The 13,076-nt window shown below is 45.0% G+C and overlaps 1 long non-coding RNA gene across 1 annotated transcript; it reads left to right on the top strand.

Annotated features, from left to right (window-relative positions):
• The first annotated feature begins 11,959 nt into the window (after positions 1 to 11,959).
• Positions 11,960 to 12,932, top strand: LOC108511467 (uncharacterized). Its single transcript, XR_001879711.3, has 2 exons — positions 11,960 to 12,320; positions 12,425 to 12,932. It is a non-coding gene; the product is annotated as an uncharacterized LOC108511467 (long non-coding RNA).
• The last annotated feature ends 144 nt before the right edge of the window (positions 12,933 to 13,076 follow it).

Here is a 13,076-nt window from a genome sequence, read left to right as displayed (position 1 = left end):
TTTTATGCAATAGGTGTTGTATGTTTGGATACTTTAAAATTTGTGCAGATCCAATGATTGATATTATAAAAAAATTAATTATTTTTCCGTCCAAAATATATTTAGAAGATATCAGACTCAAATCTTTATAACATTTAAACGAAAGAATTTGATTGCCCGAGTTATTCAAGGTATCCAATAATGTTGGCATTTTATTGTTTAAGTCCGGAAAGAATTGCCAAAGCTTCGTGCACATTTGTCCTATAAGATAGCTGCATGAGGGTAGACTTAATAGTCTCATTAGGTGGCTCTTTCAAGAGAGATTAGCGGGGTTCTGCATGCTAACCTTCTGCTTGTTGTTGACAACTGGATTTTTCTAGAATGTTTTTATGCCAATGGATTAATGTTGCATATAGCCAACTTTGGATGAGATGGCAACAAGCTCTAGGAAACAACTCATGCACAATTTTCCAGGCATGAAAAGATCTCATGCATGTCATTCTTTTCGTTTCCACGGGTATTCATTTCGCTTCCACGTTAATTTAGCATTGTTGACATCTTCAAAGTCCTTGCGGGCATAGTAGTTTCCATGTCTTTTGTCAAATTTTCTTGAAAAAGTCCATATTCTGTTAATTACTCACCCCATATTACTCTATATATAAATTTGTAAATGTCATGATATTTCCTTCACCAACATTAAAAAAGATAAATTCATGAAAATAAATACAACAATATTATTGCACTTGAAGTGCAATTCGATGAAATAAAATTAAAGAAGAAAAAAACATAAAAAGGTGGGAAAGTTGGAATCCAGAATTTTGTAGGATTCTTAGTATGATATGGAAATAAGTCCACCTTTTGTTTGAGAATTTACAAATTATATGCCTCCTCATGCTATTATGCATGAGACTTAATTTTCACCCTTAACCATTTCCTACAGTGGGCTACCTCAGTGGGAAAGTCCAACAAGCCCAATCACTATATCAAGAATATAATATTGATTATAGGAACCTATAGAAAAATAGATAGTAAAGTTGTAATTTAAGAAATCCATGAAGTGATGAAGGTTTTATGAATACTTTGATTATTGGCAATCAATAAATATTATTTTTCTTAGAAGATAATCAAATAATTTAATTTTTTTATATATTTAGAAGACTGCTAGAATGGTTATTGTAGGCTGGACTTATTTTCCAGGTACCATCTCTTGAAATAAGAACCTGCACAAGGGCATTGACTACCAAAAATGGCTCATATGCACACCACCAAACATGTGGCTATTAATGTTTGTTGACCAAATTATGCATTTAAAAGTCATACCTTGATCTAATCATATCATTAATCAAAAGAATATTCTAACTCGATCCGTTGATTTGTCCCTTAGCCCAAGGATTCATTTAACAATTCGAAGCCTAAGAAGTTCTAATGGCTTTTATTTTGCAATTAACACATTATCGTGTGCAATAGTATATCATGCTACCTTCCATAGAGTTTTCTTTTTTAATTGAGACAATATAGAGTTCTCTCTTTGATGCCCAAATTTTGCACATTCACCTCCAAGGTGAATTTGGAGCTATATAAAAATAGGATGCTATGAAACTTTTTGTTTCTATGCTTCCGTCCTTCATAAAGGTTAAGTCAGTAAAGGCGTCATAGGCTCGTAGCAAAAGTTTTGCATAATTACTTTTTATCAAAAAAAACACATGTAATTCATGATCAAGTAGGTTTGGAGATGAATGAGAATAATAGATTAATATATCATAGAAGGATAACAATCAAAATTCTCCGCAACTGTTTTTGAATCTTTCGATGGAGTATTGCATGGCATGTAGTATAACGACAGCAATCTTGGAGACATTTTTCGAATATACTCAAAAAATTTACATCGGACTTTTTCAAAATGTGGATTCTAAAACCACTTGTGTAGGTCGGGGTTGAGAATTAGAGGGCCGACGAGGCTAGGGCCCTATTTTCCATTTTTTTCCGGTATGCGTTCGCGCTCTGCCCCCCAGCCCTTCCCTTTTTTTTTTTTTTTTTTTTTTTTTTTTTTTTTTTTTTTTTTTGCTAAACCGGGCGATCTATACAACACGTGTACGGATACACCCAATAAAATCGGAAAACAAAACCTCCCGGAGCTCCCGAGGCAGCTCCCCGTCCCCAGCCCATAGGGTGCTCCCGGTATGGTTAGCCACATACGTGGCCACCCAGTCCGCAGCCCCATTGGCTTCTCGAAACACATGCTTCACCTGGACTACCCCTCCGTCCCTCATCATCACCCCGATATCGCGGACCAAGGGGTGGTCGGCAGCACCGGCTCTCAGACCCCCCTGGATCCAACTAATGACCGTAGCCGAGTCACCCTCCAAGATGACTGATCTAGCTGAGAGCACATGCTGAGCGTGCCGAAGACCCGCCCAGGCAGCTCTCAGCTCCGCCCCAGGGACCGTACAGTCAAATAACTGACAGCCTCCTGCCGCCACTACCCTGGAGGACGGGTCCCGAATAACAAAACCCGCTCCACCTATCGTGCCACCATCCAGCACGGACCCATCAAAATTGACTTTGAGGAAGCTCGGGGGTGGGGGCTCCCAGGTGAAAAACACCGTGTAAGAAGCTGCCGAGGCAGAAGGAGAACCCCAGATATCCCGAGCTATCAAAAGTCCATCTAAGGAGGAAGCATGACTAAACTCTGCCGCCTGCGCCCGGGCGCTCTCCGCCACGAGCCTTGGCGACTTGCTCTGCTCACCAAAGGTTCGAGCATTCCTGGCCAGCCATATCTGGTATGCTGTGCAGGTCGCTCTAATCGCCTCTTGGCGAGTCAATGGGTTACCGGACCACCTGCGAATAGTTTGTAAGAACTGGTCCACATGGGTCCAACTATCCCATGGCAGCCCCGCCGCACACCATGCCGCCCTCGCCCATATGCACTGAAACAGTACATGGTCCACCGACTCGACCACTCCGCATGCCCCGCACTCTGGGGGCAACCTCAAGCCCCGTTCGCTCAATACTGCTCTTGTCGGAAGCCGAACTCAAGCGACCTTCCATAAGAACAGTGCGACCCTCGGATGGAGGCCTAGGTGCCAAACCCAGGCACAGTCCGGCCCTGGCTCATGCTCTGGCCGGAGCACAAGGGAGAGGTCCCCCACCCTCACTCCGGTCCTGCACGACATGCTCCACACCCGGGTATCCGGACCCACATGCCCCGGAATCGGAAGGGATCTAATCCTCTCAGCCAAGTGTACCCCAAACATGTAACCCAACCTATCCTCATCCCAGGCAACCCCGCCCGGGACAAGGAGGTCACAGACCCGCAGTCCCTCCACTGCCTCAATGTCAACCATAGTCGGCCACCGTCTCAAGGGTAAGGCCCCCACCCATGGGTCACCAACCACGTCAATACTCTGCCCATTTCCGATCAACCATCTAGTGTTCTCCTCAATCATGGGAAGATATCTGGCAATCTCTCGCCACATGAATGAGCAGCGACGCCCACTGCGAATCGCCCCTGCAGTGCCAGTCCGACCATACCTGGTGGCCATGGTCTGACTCCAGAACCCCTGTGGCTCCAGTGTGAATCGAGCAGCATGTCGGGCAATCAGCGCCTCGCGTCTCTCCACCAGAGACGAGACCCCGAGGCCACCCTCACTCACTGGTAGGCAGACACTCTCCCATGCCACTAGATGCATCCCGTGACCCCCTCCATGCGACCCCCACAGAAAGCTCCGAAGTAGCCGCTCAATCCTCATTAGCACTGTTTTCGGAACTACTGTGTTGGCCATGAGGTGGACAGGCATGGAAGCTAGCACTGACCTAATCAGCGTCAATCTACCCATCATGGAGAGCGAAGATGCCCTCCATCCCTCCAGTCTGCTCTGAATCCTCTGCACCAGACCAGAACACTCCGCCACCCGTAACCTCTGACCCGTGATGGGTACTCCCAGGTAAACCCAGGTCCCATCCTGAGCCGGCATCCCAAGTAACCCCCGAATCTCCTGTCTGACCCTATGCTCAGTGCTAGGGCTGAAGGAGATTGTTGACTTCTGAAGGTTTACCTTCTGACCCGACATAACGCAGTACTCCGCTAATACTCTCCTAAGTACACGTGCATCCTCTACCTGCGCCCTGGCCAGGAGTAGGCAGTCGTCTGCAAATAGTAAATGCGATATAGACCGAGACCCTGGGGCGGGAACAAACGCCTCCAGTTCCCGGTTAGCACAGGCACCCCGCAGAGCCCGAGACAGGACATCTGAACAGGTGATAAATAAATATGGGGATAACGGGCATCCCTGTCTAAGCCCCATCGTAGACCTAAAGAAAGGGGAGGGCGTACCGTTGATCAAAATGGAGAATCTCGACCCCTGGACGCACCCCAACACCCACTCAATCCAGGTCTCATGAAAACCAAAGCACTCCAAAGCGCGTCGTAAAAAGCTCCACCGAATCCTATCATAAGCCCGTTCCATATCCAGCTTGACAGCCATCATGCTTCTTCGCTTAGAGGCCCGTCGCAGATCCCACATCATTTCTTGGGCCAACATGACGTTATCAGAGATATTCCTACCCCCCACAAAAGCACCTTGCTCCTGGCAGATGAGGCCTGGCAGCAGATGCTTCATCCTACCCACCATTATCCTTGCCACCACCTTATAAAGGGTTGTACACAAGCTGATGGGCCTGAAATGGCTGGGCTCCCTCGCATCCTGGCGTTTAGGTATCAGCGCTACATAGGTAGCTCTCCAATCATCAGGCATCACTGCCTGACTGAAGAAGCACTGTACTGCCTCCACCACTGCAACCCGAATGACACCCCAATATCTCCTAAAGAAGAAAGGTGGAAAACCGTCCGGCCCTGGGGCCTTATCCCCTGCAAGGGCCCAGACTGCCTCCTGCACTTCCTCCCCTGTCACATGTCGAACCAGGAGTGCATTCTCCGACATTCCGATTTGCGTATCTGCCCTCGGGAGCTGGCCGACATCCCCGGGATCTCTATCCTCCGTCCATCTGGACCGGAAGAAATCTAGCAGTACCTGACTAACCTCTGCCTCCCCCTCCACCTGGCGACCAGTCCCATCTCGCAGGGAACGAATCATGCTCCTCTGCCTCCTGATGACCGTCGTCCGGTGGAAGAAGCTGGTATTCCGATCTCCCTCTCTAATCCACTGGACCCTGAACTTCTGTCTCCAGAAGACCTCATGCTGTCGTAGCAACGAGCACCTTCTCAAAACGGAAAAGGCTGTGATGGCCAGTGTCCGAAGCTGTTGATAACAACAGTGGACAATGGTCAGAGGCGATCCGGGATAAGTGTCTGACCTGGTAGGTGGGAAATCGGATGATCCAATCGGGACTCGCAATAGCCCTATCTATCCGCTCCCAAACCCTAGCCATACCAGACTGGTTGTTACACCACGTGAATCGCGGTCCCGAGAAACCCAGATCCACTAAGCCATTCTGAGATACAAAATCCCGAAACTCTCTACGATCTACTGTATCGGTAAAGGGTCGTCCTCCTCTCTTCTCACTCGCACTTAAGATACAATTGAAATCACCTATCACCATGGTCGGAAACCCCTGGACAACCAGATTAGTAATCTCGTCCCAGAGAACTCTCCTATTCCTATAATCAGTGCTCGCATACACCCCACACAGAACCCATGGAGCCGCATCAGGCTCGGTAATGATCATAATAACCTGTTGGAGGCAGTTGTGGAAGACATCCACAGACGCCACCCCCCGCTTCCATAATACCAAAATACCCCCTGAAAGCCCTAGGGAGTCTATCGCATAGGACTCCCAGTCGGCCTCCAGACGACGCTGCACACAACGAAGACCGTTACCAGACAATCGCGTCTCACAGAGGAAGCAAATCTCTGGGCTATGGACCTGCACTAACCTCCTGAACGACGTCCTAAAGGAGGGCTTACCTGCCCCTCTGCAATTCCAAGCTAGGATCCTCATGGAGAAAAGTCTGAGAGGTCGGCCACAGGCTCGTCCACCCCCTGGGCCAACGGGTCCAGCACTACCTCGGGGTGCATCCCCCCTAGCTGACCATCATCCTTACTCACTCCGGAGACAGCCCGCATGACAGCCGCTCGGACCCTCTGTACCATCGTCGAATGATCCACCGCCAGTATACTGGTGGTCCCTGCGACCGCTACCCGGTCACCACTGGTCTCCCGACTATCCCCCCGGGACACCCCCTCCTGGGCGGCCTGAGCCAGCTGCTCAGCGTCAGGGTGGCTAACTAAAACCCGACCCCCTGCCCCATGGGCCCCACCGCCTAGGTCACGCTCGCCCGGGCTAGTCTCCTGCGGGGGGTATACTATGACTCCAGTGCCTACCAGAGAGGTCTCTGGCCGGGGTCTCTCCTCCACCTGGGGTGGGGAACCAAACCAGAATACTGTAGATGCTCCCCGTGCTGGATCCTCGATGGTCTCCACCAGTCCAGGCAGACTCAATGCTCCCGGGGACCCGAGCCTCTCTCGTCCTACAGTCTCCGGCTCCATAACATCATGGCTACTCGCCGGGTCCATACCCTCGCCCGTAAGCCCAAACTGGAAAGGACCAGTCCTCGATCGAGCAGCCCCAGGGACTGCCAGCTCGCGAACAGGCTCACTCGGAGCCAACTGCCCGCGGGGCCCAGCCATCATCGGCGGCCCGCCAGGCAAGCCTGGCCCACCAGGCGCACACAGCCCAGCAGGCTCCCGCGGCCCGCCAGGCGCGCGCGGCCCGCCAGGCGCGCGCGGCCCGCCAGGCGCGCGTTTGGCGCGCGAGACCCCCTGGGAGCGCGCGACCCATCTGAATCACGCGCTCCCGGGGGCGCCACCCGCACCCAAAAGAGCCCTTCCCTCTTTTGCTAGCCCTTACTGGTCAACTGCGGAAAACCTTCGATGGCTTGTGAACACCATAAGGGCTTTATTTAGTAGTTTAGGCAGTCCAAGTGACACGGAGTATAGCTCACATCCAAACATCTGATTGGGGAACGGCCAAACCAACAGAGCCAATAGCTAGCCAAGAGGCGCTACCATTTGAAATTCTTTATAGTGAAATTGATCTTAGGTAAAGCAGGGATTCGATCAGAGGAACTACTACACTTCCATGGAACACCTTTAGCTTTAGCCCACCTGCAGAGTGGATGACCAAGCAACTCCACCTATAGTAGAGGAACCCTAGCAAGCGCCTGTAGTAGCTGATATATTTTCGAAAAGGGAGGAGCTCGACGATATTGTAAACCGACTGACGTCTCTAACCACCTGTGATCAATCCATAAAAACTTATATAAAATAAAGAGAAACTCAAAACAAGTACATGCTCGAGCATCATTAACCCACAACACTAAGCTATTGAGGCCTCAAACTCACCCGCTTGTAAATTCTTTGTGTAATACTCACTCGTATACTCCACCTCGGTGAACTCATGCAGTTCCGGGATTGACTTTTGAGACTGTTTATCCAGTCCTGGTTGATTCTCGAATTCTTCTCTTTGCTTGACACCCAAGAGGGCAGTCATTGTGTAAAGAGTAAGATCAAGTGAGGTGCTATCCATGATACTAATGTCTAGGGTTCATTCAATAACAAAGTCAGCTGTTTCAAAATTCTTGCCAAGACGCTTTCTAGCAACAGTTCCCACGTGAAAGAAATTGCCTGATCGCGTCAAGGGCATGGGTGGGAATTTTCGACATACAAACAAGTTCATGTGTTCAACACTTCATATTTTAATATTATTATTGAAATAATTGTTATAATAGTATTATAATAAGAAATAATGAGTGACGACAGAAACATAACAATGTTGTCTTCCTATTCATCTCTTATTGAATAAAATAATTATCTTTTTATACCGTAGAATTTTTTTGAAAAAATATTTAATAGAAAAATTAAATTTTGCAAAATAATGTTTGTTGTAGAGAGATATCAAATATACAAATGAAAACAGCAGCCTTTGTATTATGGTGAAACTGAAGCACACGTTATCTGAAAAACCTGTTTCGTTCCCATCGTAGTGATTTGTATTTTGTGGGAACGGTACATAGAATCTGGTGTAATTGCATTATCTAAAATCTCGGAATTAGCTCAAAGTACTGCAACTTAATCACAAGATCTGGAATTCTGCAATTAGCTCAGACAATCCGAACTAATTAAAGGATCTACAATCCCATAATTTAGGTTTTTTTTTTTTTTTTGGGTACATCGGCAGCTCACACACGTTGGGTGTGAGTACAGCCCAAAGAGCCAGATAGTAGAAGAAAATGCAAGAGAGATAAAACAAAGGCGTGGGTCTTTCAGATACAATCTTCGAAGTGATGAGCTGCATAGAAAGCCACCCAATCAGCAACGCTGTTGGCCTCTTTGAAGATATGGGTAGCCCGAGAGGCGACGCATTCGCTTAAGAGTCGGCGAATGTCATGGAGCAGCCGCAATCCGCTAACAGCACTCCTAGGGCCCCGGATCCCCTCAATCACCGTAGCAGAGTCCTCTTCAAGGATGATGTGGTCCGCCCCCAGCATCCGTCTCACATAGGAGACATCCTCTCAGATAGCTTTGACCTCAGCAGCAGTGACATACTGATCAAAAATGCGCTGACCCTCAACCGCCACTAGTTTAGCCTGCTGATCTCTGATGACAAAATCGATGCCGCAACAGCTATCCTTCTTAATACTACTATCGTAATTTAGGCTTTTGACATGCTACAATTATATCATCCATCGTGTTGTCACCAAAATTTGACCTGGGGTAAAATCATTTGGAAAATGTATGAAATATTAAAAAAAGTAAAAAATTGGAAAGCTTTGTAAGAACATGTAGTTATATGACATAACTTATCCCACTAAGTACTCGATATCCATTTTGTTTTATAACATTGAAAGCATATAATATGGATTAGCTGAAAATTTGCTCACACTACATAGAATAGCATAAGAGCCATAGGTCCGACTGCACAAGTGCAATGGGAGTTTAATTTACCAACTACGTGGCGAACTAAACGTAGGAAAAACCCACCTGTTCCCCTAGAAAAATAAAAAAGAGAATGAAAACACAAGCAACATCTTTATTAATCTAAAAGCTAGTGGTATCCTTATTTAGAGACTCTTTGCCAAGTTTTTAGACGATAAACGTAAGATATGGAGCATTTTCCCCTATAATTATATCCTACATGACGTCCATTTCCTTTTGGAATCTCTAACTTCATTGAATTTACTCATGTCTACGCAAGAAGCACATTGGGTTAGTCATTTGGCTGGCCAGGAAGCACAAAAGCGGAATAAATCAAATGCTTTAATCTTTCCTATTAAATTAAGAAAATTGGGTTAGTCATCCCCCCCCCCCCCTCCGTTTATTGCGCTCATTCCCTACCTACCTCACAACTCCCAAAGGAAGATGCAGGAGGTCCGCTTAATCTCTAGCCCCCCCTACATTGCTGCGGTCCCATCCACCTATTCTACAGGCCTAAGTTGATTCCTAAAAAGAGGTGCTAAACTATCCTGGTGTCGGGATGCCTATTAGACCGATCACTCCAGTCCCGTTAAGTTTCTATGAAATCCACTATTGATGAACTCTATCTAATAAAGGCCTTAGCCCTAAATGACTCAGTGCCCTATGATTCATTAACCGAGTTACTTAAACCTAACCCATCCAGTGTCGTCATACTCTGTCACCCGACCATCCGTCTTCTTTTCTTATTATTTTAGTTTAATTAAAATCATCGAACATAAATTAATTTTACTTTGAATATTTTTAAATAGGATTAACTGATTTGTCCGTTGAAGTTCTCACATAATGGGTTCATCCAAGCCAAGATATACCATACAGGAAAGGGTTGGGGAGGGGGGTGGGTAACGAACTCTTGACGGTTGCGTATCTAATCTTGCTAGTTGTGGGAAAATAAATCCACACAACCATGATTGTAGGTGGTCTAATGCTATCTTGTTTAGATTGGGACAGAGGAGGAGGCTGGGCCCCTAATTAGAGCACAATTTATGATATTTCCTGTCTTTTGCGGGATGCCAGCCAACAGCCAAGATAGTAACGTGGTACCAAAGCGACCGATGGCACTTTCCTAACCGATAGGTTTCCCTTTTCCTCTTTCAATGTCTTTTGACGTGACCAGTAGATAATGAAAGTGATAAGGGCCGGTGTTCGGCGACCATCCGATGGCTGGATCTTGTCCAAGGTTTTACCTGTATTCGCAACTTGGAAACAAGGTTAAGAGCCATCGTTCTGAAGGTTTGTTTCCTTGCTCTGTTTTTGAAGTTGTCACACCATTGTAACTCCAAACATCCGAGACTTGCCTATGTGATTTGGAATGAGATAGCTGCAGCTGTATCAGTTCCCGCTACGGAGTCGTATTCTAGAGGAAGGAGACTAGGAGAACTTATTATGAAAGGCCTGTGGCAACTCCTACCACGTTAATTTAGAGTACTTTTTACTTGGAAGGCCCTTATTCATATTTATGAGATGCGAGGGGCTAAGTCTGTTCCTATTGTTGCTGTTTTTGAAATTGTCCCACCATTGGATCTCGGACAGAGATATCGGCAAACAAAAACACACACGCACATAGAGAGAGAGAGAGAGGGAGAGAGAGGGAGAGAGAGAGGATGCTACATAATGCAAACCCTAAGAAAATTGAACTAAACAATAATCGTTGGGACATGCACTACCAATGTTCTTCAAATTTTAATATTGAGTTTACTAAAAATAAATTTTAATACTGAATCTTTTTTTTTTTGATGAAGAGGAAAGCAAAGCCATCCGACCTTTATTAAAAAAGTGGAGTTTACAGAAACTATTTATAAAGAATTTACCAAAAAAAAAGCAACTTACAGGTCTACTTATATCTTGATATAGAATTCCTTCAAATTATTTATGAAATTGTTCAGCTTGTTGAATAAGTAAACCTATTAATATTGAATCAAAATATGTCCAGATACTTTTACCAGAAATGAGAGAGCCTTCCTGGTTCAATAGTAAAACGACGATGTTACTTCAAGACTTGTTTTTGTGTTTGTTTGGAAGAAAACCCCAACAAAACGTTATCCAATAGAAGCACCTACAAAAAACAGTATCGACGATGTTGAAATTTTCAGTTTGGTCTTCATTTTCTCACTCCCAATAGGGTTAAGGACTGAAGTCACTCTCTGTTTTCTTATTTCATAACTTCAGCGAAATGATGGTGACTTAGTTCACTGTTCTTCTCAAAAAAATATACCTCCCATATACTGAATTCATGAACTCGGTAACAATGGATAATAAACAACATGAAAGCACATTATTGATAGTAGACAACGTGAAAGCATATGAAGACAACGGTTTTTTAATGGCACATGTGTGGCCTCAAATAGCCTTAGGATACCCATTTACACATTTTTTATATATGAAGGGGAATCTAATTGATGTTTTATAGTCCTTGTATGGTACTGCGAGGACCCTCACTAAAGGTACACGGTAAATGCCATCCTTCTATGCTTCAATGATCGAACAATTGCTCTACATCATCAAAAGCTCTATAATTATAGCAAAAGAACCTTTCTTTCTTCTACGTTATCATAAAAGAAGTTAGATGGTGCTCCAAATTAATAAATATCACTCAAGTAATTGGTCACCATCTAATCAAGTAATTGGTCATAACTGACCACAATTCACCATCTTTTCTTATGTTTAATTCATTTTAGTTATGCATGCTTGTGCTGGATTGGACTTGGTACGAAGACACATGCAAATAGGGGACGATGGATTCTGCTTGCCAGCATCTATGATGTCAGGAACTTGTTGTTCATTATGTGATCTAATTAATAGCTGGAACATACAGAAAAGAAAATCTTACTGCATTTCATTCAAAGTTCCACCAATCAGATGGTGCATAGCTTTACGAATAGATTCAACGCACCACATGAGAAAAAAAAAAGTGGAAATGTTCAACAGGAACGTGGGGTCCCTCTCAAATCTCAATCATAGTGCCCCATTCAGCAACCCTTCACCTACTACTTAGCAAACGTCTTCTAAACCAAGTACTCAAATTTCTGAATTCGCATATAAAGTTATAAAAAAACGAGAGCAGCTCTCCTGCCTATTTTTTTATTTCCCTTTTTTTTTCCTTCTCTTCTGCTCCATTGCCAGCGAGTTTCCAACTGTTGGTCTTATCATTATTATTCCCAGTCTTCTTCTGATCTCTTCCTCCATTGTGGAAGAGAGCTCCCCAAGAGCACCTTCACCTCTTCTAATATCGTAGAGAGATGCCCCCGAGAGGCTTTGTTCTGGTCTTTTTCTTCTGGGCTCTTCTCAGCATCATCACCCCAACTCTCATCTTTTGGTCAGCGTCGGCAAGACCCAATCTGGGTTCTCAAGGTAAGGGGCCTTACCATTGAAAATTTTGGATTTTTTCTGTTTTTCGTTTTTTTCCTCCGTTTGTCTCCATTATATGAGCTAAAGTTTCCTCCTTTATATGTTAGGAGAGTCTAGGAGTGAGATGAGAACCAGGAGGATGATGGATTCTATGAAGAATAAAACAACAACGACGACGACGACAATTACACAACCACCGACACCGGCGCCGGCGCCGGCGCCGGAGCCGGCAACCGGCATCGATGACAGCAAATGAAACACTTTGGTAACGGAGATTTTTTTATGTGCCTATTTATTTATTCTCAAGACGGAGGGAAGCATAGAAGAGGAGCGGATGTCTGCTTGGTAATAAATGGATGTCCTGATCTACTGGACTTCTTATTTATGAGAAGGTTGGATGGATCGTCTTCTGCCATTTTAATTTAGAGGGAAGGGGTGATTTGTTTTTCCCTATAAAATTCCATTGGAATTGACTGATACAATTTTAAGTTAATTCACATTTTCTCTTTCTTAAATTGTATTTTAGAAAGAAATCATGAATTGTATTTCATGCCAACGATTTATTCTTTAAAATTTTGTGGTAAATAACTAGAGGAAATTGGAGTGTGCACTGCATTTCTGTTATCTCCCATCTCTCCAAATTTATTACAGGGTTCAGTTGAAAGGATCGACTTGTAATTCAACTCATCTGTTCGCAGCTTTCCATACACATGATTTCCTCAAAAGAAGAATAATAAACATGAATGAGCAGAAAAGCTA

This window comes from Phoenix dactylifera, chromosome 15, assembly GCF_051530095.1.
Source record: "Phoenix dactylifera cultivar Ajwa chromosome 15, Ajwa_hap1_PhDact_Kaust_v1.1, whole genome shotgun sequence".
NCBI lineage: Eukaryota > Viridiplantae > Streptophyta > Magnoliopsida > Arecales > Arecaceae > Phoenix > Phoenix dactylifera.
The sequence above is the reverse complement of the archived record's forward strand: the minus strand, read 5'-3'. Positions and strand labels throughout refer to the sequence as shown.